Below are 10,410 nucleotides of genomic sequence, written 5' to 3' on the forward strand. Positions count from 1 at the left end.
CCGAGGACAAGGGGACATAATCATAAAATCAGAGGCAGGCCATTCGCGAAAGAAGTTAGGATACAGTTCTTCACATGAAGGTTGGTAGCAGTGTGGAACTCTCTCCCACAAAATAGCAGTATATGCCAGCTCAACTAATAATGTAAATCTGAGATCGGTACGTTTTTGCTACACATGCGTTGAATTGATGTGTTGCCAAAGCAGCTGGATGGAGTTAAGGCAAAGCTCAGACAGGAATTCAGTGAAGGGCGAACAGGCTCAAGGGGCTGAAAGGCCTCCTCCGGTTCCTATGTTCAGTACACCAATTGTAAATGAAGAAACGCTGTCTTGAAGGGTGAATTATAAATATGGCACCATCCCTTGCAGAGATCATAAGCGTTTTCATACCAAAAATAGCTTTAGGTTTTACTTTCAACCTCGTTGCCTTAGCATCTACCAGGAGTGGGGTTCGAACCCACGCAGACACACGCCCATTGAATCTTAAGTCCAACGCCTTAACCACTCGGCCACCCTAGTGGCAGAAGCCCACCCGCGCAGTGCTTGAAAATTCGACAAATCCCTTGCTGACTAAGTTTATTTTTCAGCGTAGAGCAAACTACGCGTCAGCATAATCTGAAAATGTGAGAGGATAAAGACATTTTCTAAAACTACAGACGGTGAAAAGCTGAACTGCAAAAGCACAGCAGCTGGGCAAGTAACGCATTGAGCTGACCGTTCGTAACTGGACAAGAATCCCCTCGGCTTTTAGCCCACAGAACATGTAACCCTCCCGTCAACACTGAAAACCTTTGAAGGAAGAATGTTAAAATGCAGGTCAAACACCCAGGATCAGCAAGCTCTAAACTGAGCCAGCGCTTAAAGGGTTATATTATAAGGTGCAGAGTAAAACGATGTGGGGGAGCGATGGGGAGAGTGACCGAGAAAGTAATAGTTGGACGGATAAACAGAGACCCAATGAGAAAAGCTTACAGAAAGTGACTGAGACTGAGTGAGACATACAGAGAGACTGACAGATGGTAAGAACGACAGAAACAGAGAGAAATGGAGCGAATCATAGAGCGAGAAAAAGAGAAACATCACATTAAAGGTGAGAAAGTCGCTGCCGGCTCGGACGGGAATTAAAGCCGTGACCTGAGGTTTACCGGTGAAAACACAAGCTCACTGAGGGAGAGCATTGTCGCATCATAGAACCATAGAATGACGCACTTTCCCCACAGCCCTGCACATTGTTCGCCATCAAGTATTTATCCAATTCCCTTCTGAAAGTGACTATTGGATCAGCGATCGGATCTGCTTCCACCAACAGTTCAGACAGTGAATTCCAGATCATAACTACGCTCTGAGTAATAAAACAATCTCATCGTCTGAGTAATAAAACAATCTCATCTCACCTCGCGTTCTTTTGCCAATGTAATTAATAATTTAAAGCTCAGGTCGATAGTTTTCTGTTAGGCAAGATAGGGATTGATTAGAAGTCAAAGCAGGTGGGTGAAGTTAAGATCCAGGTCAGACATGATCTCACTGAATGCCGGAACAGGTTCGAAGGGTTAAATGGCCTACTCCTGTTTCTATTTTCAGTCAATCGGCGGAGAGCCTGCTGTAAATGTAGGAACGCTGCCTGGAAATGTGAGAGATAAATATTAAAACTTCCTTTCCAATGGTTACAATTCTCGGACGAGTTATCGCATCCACCAGCAGCAGTGCTCGAAACCACACAAACTGAAGTACACTCGATCTTTAACACGAATCCTTCAACCGCCCTGCTGATTTAAACAGCGACGCGCAGTTGTACACAATTCAACAAATTCTTTTCACATCAACATACCAATCCATTGATAATGCCAGTGATTTGAAAGCTGCTGTGGAAAAAAACAACAGTTACTTTCCAGTTTCCTGTTCCTCATCGTCTCCCTTTCACTGTGGGCGTCCAATCCCTCTACATTCCATCAGCCACCAGGACGGCAGGAGGGCCCTCCGCTTCTTCCTTGAACGGAGGCCAACACAGTCACCATCCACCAGCCCCTCCTCCGCCTGGCTGCCCTTGTATTGAAAATACATTGAACTAATTCTCCTTTGAATCCATTCACTTCAACCAAATAAGCCCAGCTGCTCCCATAGCTAACTTGACGACACTTCCTCCCACCTTGATTCCTGTAAGGGCTCTATTCCTTTTTCTCCGTTTCTCCATCTCCATCGCATCTCTTCTGATGATGCCACCTTCCGATATGTTTTACTTTTCCCTCAACCAAGGACTCCCCTCCACCATGGTGGACAGGACTCTCGACTGTTCCATTTCCCGCACTTCTGCTCTCACCCATTCCTCTTCCTCTCAGAAGCACGATAGGATTTCCCTTGTCCTCACCTTTCACCCCACCAGCCTCCACATTCAACGGATCATCCTCCGCCATTTCCACCACCTCCAGCGTGATCCCATCACCAAACACATCTTCCCCTGCCGTCCCCTTTCAGCAGTCAGCAGAGACTGCTCCCTCTGCGACAATCTGGTCCACTCATCTATCACCCGCCCACACCTTCCCCTTCCCACGACGCCTTCCCGTGCAAGCGCAGGAGATGCAACACCGGCCCTTTTACCTCTTCCCTTCTCACTGTCCAGGGACCCAAACACAACTTCCAGGTGCAACAACGATTTACTTTTCTTCTTGCAATTTAGTAAACTGTACTTGCTGCAGACTCCGCTACATTGGGGAGACCACACAGAGATTGGGTGATTGCTTTGCGGAACACCTCAATTCACTTTTGAAAGTTACTATTAATATGCTTGGATCTCCCTTGTTGATATAATAATGCAAATCTAAGTGAAAGGACGCTGGGATAGTTGGACCAGTGAATCATCTTAAAGCATTCTGACATAAATCATCTTAAATCATGCTAACATTTCCCCCCTTTAGACCCAGAATTTGAGCAATCACTCTGAGCCAATTAACTTTCTTTCTGTCTTTACTGTTGATTTGCTTGGAGTATACAGTCGATTACTGTTACATTGATGTCAGCACACCAAACATGTCCGCATGGCTCCAACGGTTCCTTTGGCCTTATTTCATTGGTTGATCATTATTCCTGAGTTTCCCCGCACTCCAGGCTTGGGAGAGCTCTCTGCTGACCCGGCTCCTTGTTTTTCCTCTTCAATTGTGTAAGGGCTTGTCGAAGCAATGCATACACAATGATCACCAGGAACAGTAGACGGCATTGGAAAATAATTAACAGTTGTGAAATAATTCTGAACAACAGGCGTATCAAAATGTTATTGACTTGCTCCCACCGTGATTTCCTTCCCACTCCCTCTAGCTCTGTTAGCAGGTTTTCATTTTCCTGGTGTAGTTGGTGCAGGTGTTTTACTGTGATCACGGTTCGTTCTCTAATCTATTTTAGTTTTAGTGACGTGCGTGGTGTGGCGGAGGGGCGTCCAGTGGATATCCAAATCCAATCAATATTGTGTCAGTGTCTAAGAGCATATCACCGTGCACTGTGATGTTAGTAACATTATGCTTGATCACTGGTATCAGGATCTCATGATCTATCTTGGTGACCTGGGTTGGTTCAAAGCAGAAAGAGGAGTGGGTGACAGGGCAGGTGAGGGGTCTGTATTCACAGAGGCTGCGGCCGTAGTGACACAATAGCGCCCCTGTGTGACACAACTAGTATTAGTTTATCTCTGGTGCCAGCATATTACAGACATGGTGCAATTTGGAGTTTCTTAATTCCAAACAAGACCACCATAGTGTTTCATTAACTTCCCTCAGGTGATATGAACACATCCTTTGATTAAAGAACATTTTGCCATGTCTGGCACTGTCTTTCCTTCATTTACTTGAACCATGTACGGTGGGAATGGCTGATATTCATAATGCAATTTCTCTTCCAATATCAGAACTGATTCTACTGACCATACTTTTATGGATATTGGGTCGCTTGTATTGTCAGGGCAGGAATGCTCCCTCCCAGACCCTTCAGTTTAGCATGGCACGGGTGAGTCGTAGCCCAGACTCTGCCCAACCTCCTGAGTTCACAAATGGAAAGCGTGACGTCGACACCTTCCATTCTGCCAGCTGTTTATTTGTCACAAAGTTGGGGATTAGGTTGTTCTTGATATCACCCCATCCCCGGTGTATTAGGGGAAAGAAGGAATACCCCATACATGCTACAAGCAACTCCCTTTGAGGCGTCAATTGAAGCCTGAGCATCCTCTTGGATGGTGCACTAATTTTGACCTGCAGTTTATGTTCATTGGACACTCGGTCCGTCACTGAGAACAACACCTGTCTAATCTCCCCTCCCTGGTCCTTGAACATCTGGTTCTCCTTTAACAACATTCCTTCAAGCTGCCATTGCATCTTTTCCTCACTTCCAGCCAAGGAATCAAAGTCCATCATATTGCACCTGGCAGTGCCCCCCAGCTCAATACCCAACCACTGCTCCCACCACAGCTGCAATACACAACAATTGTCCCCCCGGCTCCAATACTCAACCATTGCTCCCACCACAGCTGCAATACCCAACCATTGCCCCTCAGCTCCAATACCCAACCACTGCTCCCAGCACAGCTCCAATACCAATCAGTGCTCCCACCACAGCTACAATGCACAAACATTGCCCCCACCACAGCTACAATACCCAACCAATGCCCCCAAGCTCCAATACCCAACCACTGCTTCCACCACAGCTACAGAACCCAACCATTGCCACCAGGCTCCAATACCCAACCATTGCCCCCGCCTCCAATACCTAACCACTGCTCCCACCACTGCTACAATACCCAACCATTGCCCCCCGGTTCCAATACCCAACCATTGATCCCACCACAGCTGCAATACCCAACCATTGCCCATTAGCTCCAGTACCCAACCACTGCTCCCACCACAGCTACAATACCCAACCATTACCCACCGGCTCCAATACCGAACCACTGCTCCCACCACAGCTACAATACCCAACCAGTGCATCCCCCCGCCCCGCAGCTCCAATACCCAACCATTGCCCCCGGCTCCAATACATACACACTGCTCCCACCACAGCTGCCATACTCAACCACTGCCCCCCGGAGCCAATACACAAACACAGCTCCACCAACAGCTACAAAACCCAACCATTGTCCCCGGCTCCAATGCCCAACCATTGCCCCCCGGATCCAATACACAAACACAGCTCCCCCCACAGCAACAATTCCAAACCATTGCACCTAGCTCCAATGCCCAACCATTGCCCCCAGCTCCAACACCCAACCATTGCCCATCGTCTCCAATACTCCACCATGCCCCACTGCAACACGCCCGGCCCTCGGCTCCAATACTCAAATATTCACCCATTGCACCACCCTTGCACCCCCAGCTCCAGTACCCAAGCATTCAACCACTGCCCCCCGGTGCCAATACCCAACCATTCACCCACTGCTCCCCGGCTCCAGTACACAACCATTCACCCACTGCCCCCCGGCTCCAGTACCCAAACATTCACCCACTGCCCCCTCAGCTCCAGTACCCAGCCATTCACCCACTGCCCCCTGGCTCCAGTACCCAACCATTCGCCCACTGCCCCCGCAGCTCCAGTACCCAGACATACACCCATTGCCCCCTCGGCTCCAATATGCAATCATGACCCCCGGCACCAATACCCAACCATTCACCCATGGACTGCCGGCTCCAATACCCAAACATTCACCCACTGCCCCCCGGCTCCAATACCCAACCATTCACCCACTGCCCCCCGTCTCCAATACCCAACCATTCACCCATGGACTGCCGGCTCCAATACCCAAACATTCACCCACTGCCCCCCGGCTCCAATACCCAACCATTCACCCACTGCCCCCCGTCTCCAATACCCAACCATTCACCCACGGACCCGCGACCACAATACCCAACCATTCACCCACTGCCCCCTCGTCTCCAAAACCCAACCATTCACCCAGGGACCCCCGGCTCCAATACACAACCATTCACCCACTGCCCCCCGGCTCCAATGCCCAATCATTCACCCACTGCCCCCCGGCTCCAATATCCAACCATTCACCCACTGCCCCCCCCCGGCTCCAATACCCAACCATTCACCCACGCACCCCCAACTCCAATTCCCACCCATTCACCCACTGCCCCACGGCTCCAATACCCAACCAGGTGTTGTATGCATGTGGGTTTGCTTTTAATCACCTGAGCTTAAAGTAAATGATGTTTGATACTTGCTTGTGATAAGTACATGAATTGAGTACTGTTTGTATTCTGCTAATTTTACTTGTAACCTCTTGTGAATTTTTAATTAAAAGAAATTTCACAGATTCATTGGGTTTTGTGTTGTCTGTTCCACGAGTCTGAACTCTATAAACTATCAGACAATCAGACTGTCTTACAACTCCCATCTGCACCAGTTCTCCAGCCACACGTCAACATGTCTTATCTTACTTCTCCTATATGCTCCAGGACGTGACACTGGGAGTAATCCAGGGATAACTGCCATTTTTGATCCTGCAATTTAACTTGCTCTGGAAAATGTGCCTGTAGGAACACAGCCCGTTTCCTATCTCTGTCATTGGTTCCAACAATGATCATGGCTGCTGGCTGTTCATCTGCCCTTCGCAAAATGTTATGCACCCTATCAATGATGTCCATCACCCTGGCATCAGGGAGGCAACATACTCTGCGAGAATCACGACGACTGATGCTGTAACGCCTGTCTCTCCCCGCTGAATATCAAATCCCCAAGCACTACTGAATGTGCTCGCATTGCTGCGCCCCCTGTGCAGCCATTTGCCCCACGAAGCCGTTTAGCAGATTCACCCATCTCTCCCTTCACCAAGCTCTTTGCTCTAGGATGCACTCCCCCAGGGTGTCATCACCGTCACTGGTATCAGCACGGAAAACCGGGTTGAGAGGGCCAGATTCGCGGGGGATTCCTGCAGGGCCTGCCTCTTCCTCACCTGCCGGCTGGCCACCCACTTACTCCCCACCTGAACTCTCTGTAGCTGCGGGGTTACCACCTCCTGCAACTTTTTCTACGGGGAATTGCCATCACCCGAATGCCCAGCAGTGACTCCCGCCGCTCCTCAGTCTCAGAAACCCTGAGCTCGAGAAATTGGGGGCTCATCCTGCACACGTGGTTGTCCAGGAAACAGGAAACTTTCTGCAGCTGCTAAATGCCACAAGAATTGCAGGCATCGGGTCTCACCTGCCCCTTGATCTTGATTAAAATTGGACCTGTATTTGTAGGGAACTGATTTCCAGGATTAAGAGTAAAACGCTGGGGTCTGGCTTCAAATTTTACCGCTCTTTCAAAGAACAGGCACTGGCACGATGGGCCGAATGGCCCCTTCGGTGCTGTAAACTTCTATGATTCTATTCTATTATTCTATATATATTAATTTAGCACTCCTTACTCCTACTTATTATTTAATTAATGACGTACATCCGATTTTTATTTAATGCAGTTCAGATTCCTTTAATGTTGCTATCCTGAACTTAGTTAATTTTAATTTTATCCCTAGTTCTAATTAGTTCGACTATTTTGGTGTATTTACTGTTGTTCCTTGATTTAAATTACTGAGCAGCTCCCTCCCCCTCTGCACCGAAGTCCCACTCTCACCAACTTCCCATCACCACTCAGTTTAGCAGATTCACCCAACGCTATCTTCACCAAGCTCTCTGCTCACGGCAGGTGGAAAACAATTCTCCATTGAAAGCACATGATGTTCATATTATTGTATCATTATTCTATCAGCCCCGAGGTTTAATGTTTAAATATATCTGGAGATCCAAGCTGGTTCTGTTAAAGCAGAATGACAATGAGTGCAGTGGGAAATGTGAAGAAACAGCAGCAATTCCTTCTGCTCACTGTACACACTGAGGGCAATTATTGTTGAGCAGCAGCCGCAGTGGAAACCACAGTTCGCCTGCCCCTCTTCATCTTAACTGTGCGCCCCATTTTATAAATAGTGTGAGGTAACTTTAAACACAATACATGACAATACATTCAGCTGCAATGTAGATTCACGCTGCCATCTTCTGACTATTGTCTGATTTAAAGTCAAAGTTTCCGTGAAATTAATGTAAGGTGGAAATACCGGCCAGGACACCGGGAGAATTACTTGGGATGGTTTTACGATGTTGAAGAATTAGCGAACAGGTCCCCGTAGAGTTCCTTCTTTCCTATATTTGTTTGAATCCGTCATTCCCGGATTGGGTGTCTGGCAGGTCACTAATTCACCACTTCCTTTAATTTCCCCGATTGGCTTCCCGCTCTTCTCAGAGAGATTCTTTCGCTCAACAGGACACCTGCAACCTGTCGGTTCCAACAATCCGGGAAGCTCCAGCTCCGTTTCGATACAATGAAGTGGTCCTTCAGGGAGGCTGTGTGTCAGCCCTGGCTCAGTTGGTGACACCCTGAATCAGAAAGATATTGGTTCAGAGACCTGGGCACTGCAGTGCCGCACTGAAGGAGTGCTGCACTGTTGGAGTTGCCGTGTTTTAGCTGAGACGTTAAAACCAAGCCCCGTCTGCCCTCTCAGGTGGGCGTAAAAGATCACATACGGCACTACTTCGATAAAGAGCAGGGAAATTACCCGGTGTCCTGGTCAATATTTATCCCTCAATCAACTCAAAACAACAGATTATCTGGTCATTGTCACATTGCCGTTTGTGGGAGCTTGCTGTGCACAAATTGGCTGCTGCGTTTCATAATAACATTAGAAAAAGGAGCAGGAGTAGGCCATAGAAACCCTCGAGGCTGCTCCACCAATCAGTAAGATCATGGCTGAACTTCCACCACAAATTCAGTTTCCCGCCCGATCTTCATATCCCTTGATTCAGTTGGTGCGCAGATATCTATCGATCTCAGTCATGAAGATAGTCATCCACAGCCCTATGGAGATTCCCCTCTCTCTGACCACATTTACCTGCTGCTGACCCTCTTCCCCCTCTCTCTGACCCCATTTACCTGCTGCTGATCCTCTTCCCCCTCTCTCTGACCCCATTTATCTGCTGCTGACCCTCTTCCCCCTCACACTGACCACATTTACCTGCTGCTGACCCTCTTCCCCTCACACTGACCCCATTTACCTGCTGCTGATCCTCTTCCCACTCTCTCTGACCCCATTTACCTGCTGCTGACCCTCTGCCCCATCTCTCTGACCCCATTTACCTGCTGCTGACCCTCTTCCCCATCTCTCTGACCCCATTTACCTGCTGACCCTCTTCCTCCTGTCTCTGACCACATTTACCTGCTGCTGACCCTCTTCCCCCTCCCTCTGACCCCATTTACCCGCTGCTGACCCTCTTCCCCCTCCCTCTGGCCGCATTTACCTGCTGCTGACCCTCTTCCCCATCTCTCTGACCACTTTTACCTGCTGCTGACCCTCTTCCCCCTCTCTCTGACCCACTTACCTGCTCCTGACCCTCTTCCCCCTCTGTTTGACCCCATTTCCCTGCTGCTGACCCTCTTCCCCACTCTCTTTGACCCCATTTACCTGCTACTGACCCTCTTCCCCCCTCTCTCTGACCCCATTTACCTGCTGCTGACCCTCTTCCCTCCTCTCTCTGGCCCGATTTACCGGCTGCTGACCCTCTTTCCCCCTCTCTTTGAACCCATTTACCTGCTGCTGACCATCTTCCCGCACTCCCTGGCCCGATTTATCTGCTGCTGATTCACTTCCCCCGTCTCTAGGATCCCATGTACCTGCTGTTGACCCTCTTGCCCCCTCTCCCTAACCCCATTCCTCTGTCATGACCCTCATTCCCCCTCTGGCTGACCCCATTATCCTCTCTCTGACCTCCCATTCTCTAGTCTTCCCATCCTCCGACCCCCATTGCCCCTCTCTTTCCACGAGGCCCCAATCTGTCCCTCCAATCCATTTTCCAGTCTTCCTTCCTTCTCTCACCTCCCGAGTCCCTCACTGATTATATATAGGCCTTGGAGTTGATGCAGCACAGAATCACCTGAAATTTACCTGAGCTAAAAGGGTTAAATTACGAGGACATGTTGCAAAATATTGCTTCCATTTCCTTGAGAAAAGGAGATTGAGGGCTGACCTGTAGGAGGTGCTTAAAATGTCTAACGATTCAATAGGGTAGATACCGGGAAACAATTCTGTCTGGTGCAAGAATCATGAACAAGGGGACGTATTGTCGAACTCGCTACCACAATCATTAGGTGAATCGAGTTGCACAGATGTATTTAAGGGGAAGCTAGATAAATACATGAGGGTGAAATGACTAGAAGGCCATGGTGATGGGGTGAGAGGAGACTGGTAGAGCAGAAACAGCAGCTTGGACCAGTTGGGCCGAATGGCCTGTTCCTCTGCTGTATATTATCTGTAATTCTATACAATAAGCTTAACATTAGATTTATGTCATTCAGGAGCGAAATAAAGATACACTTTGTCACACGATGGCTGGTGGGAATTTGAAA

General features: G+C 48.7%; 1 non-coding gene across 1 annotated transcript; it reads right to left on the minus strand.

The window, feature by feature from the left end:
- Positions 1–433: 433 nt before the first annotated feature.
- On the minus strand, positions 434–516 carry trnal-uaa (transfer RNA leucine (anticodon UAA)). Its single transcript has one exon. It is a non-coding gene; the product is annotated as a tRNA-Leu (tRNA).
- Between the last annotated feature and the right edge of the window lie 9,894 nt (positions 517–10,410).

Source organism: Somniosus microcephalus, unplaced genomic scaffold (assembly GCF_052327205.1).
Source record: "Somniosus microcephalus isolate GS21.2 unplaced genomic scaffold, FLI_Smic_1.0 unresolved_chr1, whole genome shotgun sequence".
Taxonomy (NCBI): Eukaryota; Metazoa; Chordata; class Chondrichthyes; order Squaliformes; family Somniosidae; genus Somniosus; species Somniosus microcephalus.